Source organism: Pan troglodytes, chromosome 22, assembly GCF_028858775.2.
Source record: "Pan troglodytes isolate AG18354 chromosome 22, NHGRI_mPanTro3-v2.0_pri, whole genome shotgun sequence".
NCBI classification, from domain to species: Eukaryota; Metazoa; Chordata; class Mammalia; order Primates; family Hominidae; genus Pan; species Pan troglodytes.
The window spans coordinates 42,397,350-42,403,804 of NC_072420.2; positions in this window are offsets into that span (position 1 = coordinate 42,397,350).

Sequence of the window (6,455 nt, forward strand, 5' to 3'; positions counted from 1 at the left end):
TTCTTTTTCTTTTTTTGAAACTCCTATTATTGGGATGATGGGCCTCCTGGAATAATTCTCTAATTTTCTTTCCTTTCCTCTCCTATGTTCCACTTCTTTGCCTATTTGTTCTTCTTTCTCTGATAAATTCTTTTCTTTGATTTCTTAGACTTATTTTCTACTTTTGAGAGTTTTATTTTTCTCATCACATTAAAAAAATTTCATTTCTGTTCTCTAAATATTTACACACACACACACACACACACACACACACACACACTCCTGAGCTGGTGTTCATTAAAATGTTTGTTCTGAGACATTATAGATTTTGAAAAAGTCTTCTTCTGATCCATACTTTGTTTTCTCTGCTTTTTTAATCTGCTTGTTGGATTGGTTAGGATGGTCGTGTCTTTGTCTTTCATGTTAGGGCTTTCTTTGTTCTAGTGGGCTCTCTGTTCGTTTTTCAGACGTCAGTTAGCAACAGATATTTGGAAGCTCTGTGTGTGTGGGAGAGCTTATCACTGGGTGACTGTCACTGCAGCATGATGGAGGGAACTTCTAAATGTCAGGTCTGCAGATCTTTTCCTGCTTGGAGGTGCTGAGAGAAGGGAGAGAGCCTGGAGGGGTGGAGGTGGGGTGCAGGTCACGTCTTAAGTACATAGAGTCTACCCGATTTCCTCCTGCTGAGTTGCTTCCCCCAGCCCCACTCTGGATATGCCTGGAGTTGTGGGGTTCAGGCACATCTGGTTCAAACTTGTCCTGTCTGCTGATGGAGTGGAGAGTGGGAGGCCATCTGGGTGTCTACCTGCTCCTGGTGAGGGCGCTCAGGTGGTCCTCTTCTGTCCCACTCTTCTCTCTGTCCTTCAGAGTCTGGTGCCTCCACCCCTAAAGATTGACATTATTGTTGGTAGATTGAATGGACATAACATTATTCTGTCTAATGAGTATACATTTTCTAAATGCTTGTTTAGCTCATTGTGGTCTAGGAACAAATGGTTTTCAGAGCCACACGGCCCACAGACAGACTCACCACCTCCCGATGTGGTCTCCACCAGGCCAGTGGCTGGCCTATAAGTGACAACATCCAGCCACAGCCTCATTAGGGCACCAGGTGGGCTTGTCAGGTCGCACACCTTGGCTGATCGGCAAATGAAGGGAAACGCCAGCACATCTCCGTCCACCATTATCGTGAGAGGGCACTTTCCAGCTCTTCTCTGGGGACACATCCCTCCGCACCTTCCCTCCCTTCCTCCTCCTCCATGCACCCCTTCCCATTCACCCTGAAGAGACCAGCTGGGCTGGCTCCTCAGCAGACCCCTCCTCAGGAGGTCTGGTCTGGCTTCACTGATCCCACAAAGGTGATGGGTTTGGCTATGTGCCAGCACGCGGCCATGCCCTCCCCTGGTCTCCGGCATCATCCCACTTATAAAGAGTCATTCCTTGAAGGCAAAGATGGGGTCCCACATCACCCAGTGTCCTTCCCCGCACCAGCCAAGGTCACCCTCGAAGAGCAAGTTCTTCCCCACAGCCACCAGGAAAGATGGAAAGGAAAAGGAGAGGCTCTGCCTGAGTTCCACAGCCCAGGAGGAGGCCACCCTGTCCTTTCTCCTGGAGCAAGGGCAGCCTCCCCACCGGCCCCACCTGCAGAGCTGCCGGGTGCCACCTCCCTGAGTCTAGTTTTTCCAGTAGCACCACTGGGACCAGGAAGTGATGTAAGGAGGAAGGAAGACACCTCAGGGAGGCCAGCTTCCTCTGGGTTGCCTCAGAGGGGCTGAGGTTGCTGAAACCTCCAGGCTCCATTCCAAGGGGCGAGGTCCGCCCAAACATGACAACGTAAAGGGAGGTCCTCCCTGACCCTCAAGTCCCACTCTCTGGGGCCAGCCCTGCTCACGCTTTGGGGAGCACCTTTCTGAAGAGCTCCACACAGCTGTACATTGATACTGTCGAGTTTACATCGTGTTGTGCAGAGAAATGAGAAGTCGAGAATTCATCCTGCCCCACCGGCTTCCTCACCTTCTCTTGCATTTTCTTCCTGATCTAGCATCCAATGCATTTTTTTTTTAATTCAAGCTTCCTTCCTTTGTGTGCTAACATTTTACCTGTAGATCCTAGCACATTTCTTTAGGCAAGGAAACAGACCCTTTGTTGAGCACCTTCATCGTGGCCACTGCAGTTGCCTGGGAGGCTCCGGAAGGTTTTGTGACTCCTGAAGCCAGCTGAGGCAGCCACCTGAGCAAGGGGGTTGTTCATCCCAGGGCTCACCCTCATTCAGGGCCATGACCTTTTCTAGTAAGTGTGCACTCTCTTAGGTCCCACCCTGTGTCACCCGGACTCTCTTGGAGTTCGGCATGTGGAGATGACTTTCTTCCTCACTCTGGATGCAATTTGGGAACTACACCGAGGATTGTGGCCAGGCGCTCTTCCCTCACCTCTGACGGATCCAGTAGGTGGTCCCAGATTCTCACTCTGACCCAACCACTATGACTTCAAAGCTGCTGTGCACAGTTACCACTGCTGGGCAGACCTTCCAGAACCTTCCAGAACATCCCATGATTCAGAGGGAAGACACCCTGGATGAGGGAGTCCTCCATTTTTCCGAGCAAATGCACGTGTTCTACACACAACTCCAGGTCATTCTCCAGTGGTACCTGAGCCCTCCATAGGGCCCCTGTGAGGGATCCTGGGTGGGGACTTCTGTGACTGTGACAGCTGGCCTCTGGGCCACCTTTTCCAGAAACAGCATTCCTGATTCTCCCTTGGGAAACCATCACCTCCACATTCAGGGTGGCGTCTGCCAGCCTGGCCCAGCCCGGGCTGTGGGAACTCTCCCTCCCCGGGCTGACATGCTTGGTTTTGAGGATGGGCGCAACCTGCTGCGGGGCCACCACACTGCATCCACTCTGAGACGCCATGAATTCTAATCCTAAATGTACCATTGTCCTGATCACCTCCAAAATAGGAAAAAATGCTGCCAATGACAATTGTAAGAGGCCATTGACTCCCTCATAGCTGTTAGAATGCAGAAAAAATAGCATCTAAGGAACTACGAATGATTTTTAATCTGGGGCTTGGGAAAGGGGAACTATTGGGAGAAAGAAGTTCTCTTTGCACTGAGATCCTCAGGCCATTTAACCTTGGAGACAAGAAGACAGGGATATATTTTGCAAAGGACTTGCCCATTACTAAAGGTGACACAGGGGAAAGGAGACACTAAACATCTGGATCCAGCCATTTCTGACACTGGATTTCATGATGCAGTTCTTCTTCTTCTTCTTCTTCTTCTTCTTCTTCTTCTTCTTATTATTATTATTATTACTATTTGTCTGCAGGGCCTAAAGCAGTGACTAGCACCATTCCTGGAACAGACTGGCCACCTGGTGCCTGCTCACTCTGCAGTAAACATTGGTGCCGCTGCCCTCCTGAACATCAAAGTCCGTGGACAGGTGCAGAGAAGGCCAGAGCCCAGGCACCTGAGAACAGGGCCCTGTTGCCTCGTGCAGTGGAGTTCTGAACTCCTGACCTCATGCAACAATTAGTTATAAAAGAAGGGAGAAGCAGGGATTGGGAGAAGAAGAAAGGGAAGAAAGAAGGACAAAATGAGGGGGGGAGGAAAATTTGTTCAGGGTTGATAGTCTAAGACGTCAACCTGGCATCCAAAATGTCAGCTTTGGGGCAGGGATTCTGTCCTCCAAATGTCACCTTGTGCCAGTGCCTGCCCCTCCCTCTGCAGTGCCAGTAGGAGGCCTTCACACACTACACCCACTCTTTTGAAATGAACAGACCAGCTAACCTTGGCACTGTGGATGATCCTGGTAAACAAAGTCCCCTGAGTACTGGGGTCAGTCAGGTTCAAGGGCCTGGGAGAAGATGGCAACTCCTGGTTCAATAGCCTGGGAGTGGAGCACTCTGGGTAAACCAGTTGTTTGCCAAGGAAGCCCTCAGGTACACAGGTCCCTCTGCTGTCAGGCGTCCTGGTGAAGCACCAAGAGGTTGACTGGCCACTGACCTCCACTCAAGAGGGACTTCAGAAGAACCCTGAAGTGAGGCCCAAAATGTCCTAAGATTTGTAGGACAGTGTACTGAAACCACGGATCCAGAAGACATGCCAATCATGGGTCAGGTGTTCCCCATCTGCTCTCTGAGAGTGTGGCTTCAGGTGTGGATCTAGGTTGAGTGCTGACAATGAAATCTTGGTGCATCTGAGCCCAGCAGGCTGTTTCTGACTTGGCTGGCGCTGAGGATGGAGGAGCACAGGAAGAAAGTATCCCAAGGACAGTTTTCTGAGCCAGTGTCATGGAGGTGTGAATGAAGCGGGGCAGAGTGGGAAACCTGGGCGGAGTGCTCCACTACTACTCTTTGGCTGGTCCCTGAACTGGATATCCTGGTCAGTAATGAGGGGATGTTTGGCACCACACCCCCCCTGGTCCTGACCTCATCCCCCGGCCACTGGGAGGGCTGCAGTGAGCTAGATGGTCTGGGGGCCTGGATGTCAGGGCATGCGGACCTGTCTTGCACCTTGGTTTGCTCCAGCCAGGGAGAACCACTTTTCTTCTAGAACCTACCATCTCCACATCTCACAGCTGATGAAGGCAGGCTGGAATCATCTCTCTGACATTGCTCAGGGCTGGGGTTCTAGAGGGAATAGCCAGGGGTGTACTAAAAGACCCTTGGCCCCAGAACAACGGCAGAGCATGTGAAGCCTAAGACCCACTTTTGTTTCCTCCCAGGAACAAAGGGGCAGACTTTTCCTAAAGTGGAGGATATAAAAATGCATTCAATCCTCAAACCAGAAGATGCTCCTGAACGAAAAAACACAGAATAGAGATCAGAGGGGAAGGAAAATGCCTGAATTTTCTGAGAAATTAAGAAGAAAAATGGGAGGCTTGTTAAATTATCACTATTTCAAGACAGGCAAGGAAATAATGTAGGTTCCTAAATGAAAAAAAAAAAAAAGTTAAGCTAAATGACAGTCTTAGTAAGAAACAGTTCCTAGGCATTGCTACCTAGCATAAAAATCTTTAAGGGTGAGTCACCATTCTGCAGGGCCAGGGAGACCCACTGACAGGGTCACTAGGCACGGTGCAGCCAAGAAGGCCACCAGTGTGTCAGGGAGATCATCACGCACCAAGATTGACCTCATGTGTGTGTGTTGAGGATGATGGGAATGGCTCCCACAGCCAGAGAAAGGAGATACAAATACAGACCAGCAAGAGTGACCCCTGGGATGCTGGGCTGTAACCGAAGGCATGGATGTGAAATCATAGTTTCTAGTAAGACACAGAAATGTGTATGTGATATTCACATAGGTTGCATGCAGCTTCCTACGTCTGTCTGCTGAGGGCCTAGAAGCAATGACAGCCCAGTAACAATGAGCACCTCCAGCACCCACATCTTGGCGTCTAAGAACCATTCTCCACTCAGACAAACGGTTTCCTTGGAGAAATGGCTTCTTCCGAGGCTGGGGAAATAAGTACAAGGTGGGCCTGGAACTGTGTCAGAAAGCAAGGAAGCACTCAGAGAAAGATGGGAGGTGAGGGGGCACAGGAGCCTGCGTAGAGGTGCCCAAACCGGCCAAATCAGGGCTAACCTGACCTTCAAAATAATCAGAATATCCCATCAATTAAACAGGGATCCAAGACCACATATTGATGTAAATAAACAAAAGTGGGAGAGGAAAAAGCCCTCCTTGGTACACAGTATCATGTCTGTGGTATTTCTGCCAAAAATGCGTAACCTAAACCATATCTTGAGGAAAATTAGATAAACCTAAACTGAGGACATTCCACCAAATAACTGGCCATACTTCCCAAAAGGTCCGAATGAACCCATGAAGGAGCCCCATGTCATAAGTTAATTCAAAGTCAGAAAAGAGAAGACTGAGGAACTGAGGACTGATAAAAACGGAAGCCACATGGCTATTGAACACCATGGGGTCCCAGGCCAGAGAGTGAAAAAAAAAAGAGGTGCTGCTTGCGTGTTTTTCAACTTTCTTCTTCTATAAAGTACAGTTTTGAGACAATCAGCAAAATTTGAAGAGAATTTGCAGATTTGATGGTCATATCCTACCAATGTTAATTTCCTGAATGTGATGGGCAAATTGTGGGTGATGCAGGAGAAACTCTTGTTTTTAGGAAATGTACAGGTAAGTATTTAGGAGTAACAGGGCACACTGTCTGCAACCTACTCTCGAACAGGTAGGTAGGTGGATGAGAAAGGCAAATGCAATCAAATATAAGCAAACAGGGAATCTGGCTGAAGGGTTACCAGAGTTCTATGTACTATTCCTGTCACTTTTCTGTAATCTGAAATTATTTCAAAATACAGAACGTAAGAACTATAACATTTCAATACAAACTTCAGTGTTGGGAGCTTCCATCAAGACACACTTCTCTCCCCCACCTGATCACCCGTGTGTGGAGGGACCCAGGCAGAGGACGACGCCCGGCTCCACCCTCTGCTTTCTTGGGGTCCCACGG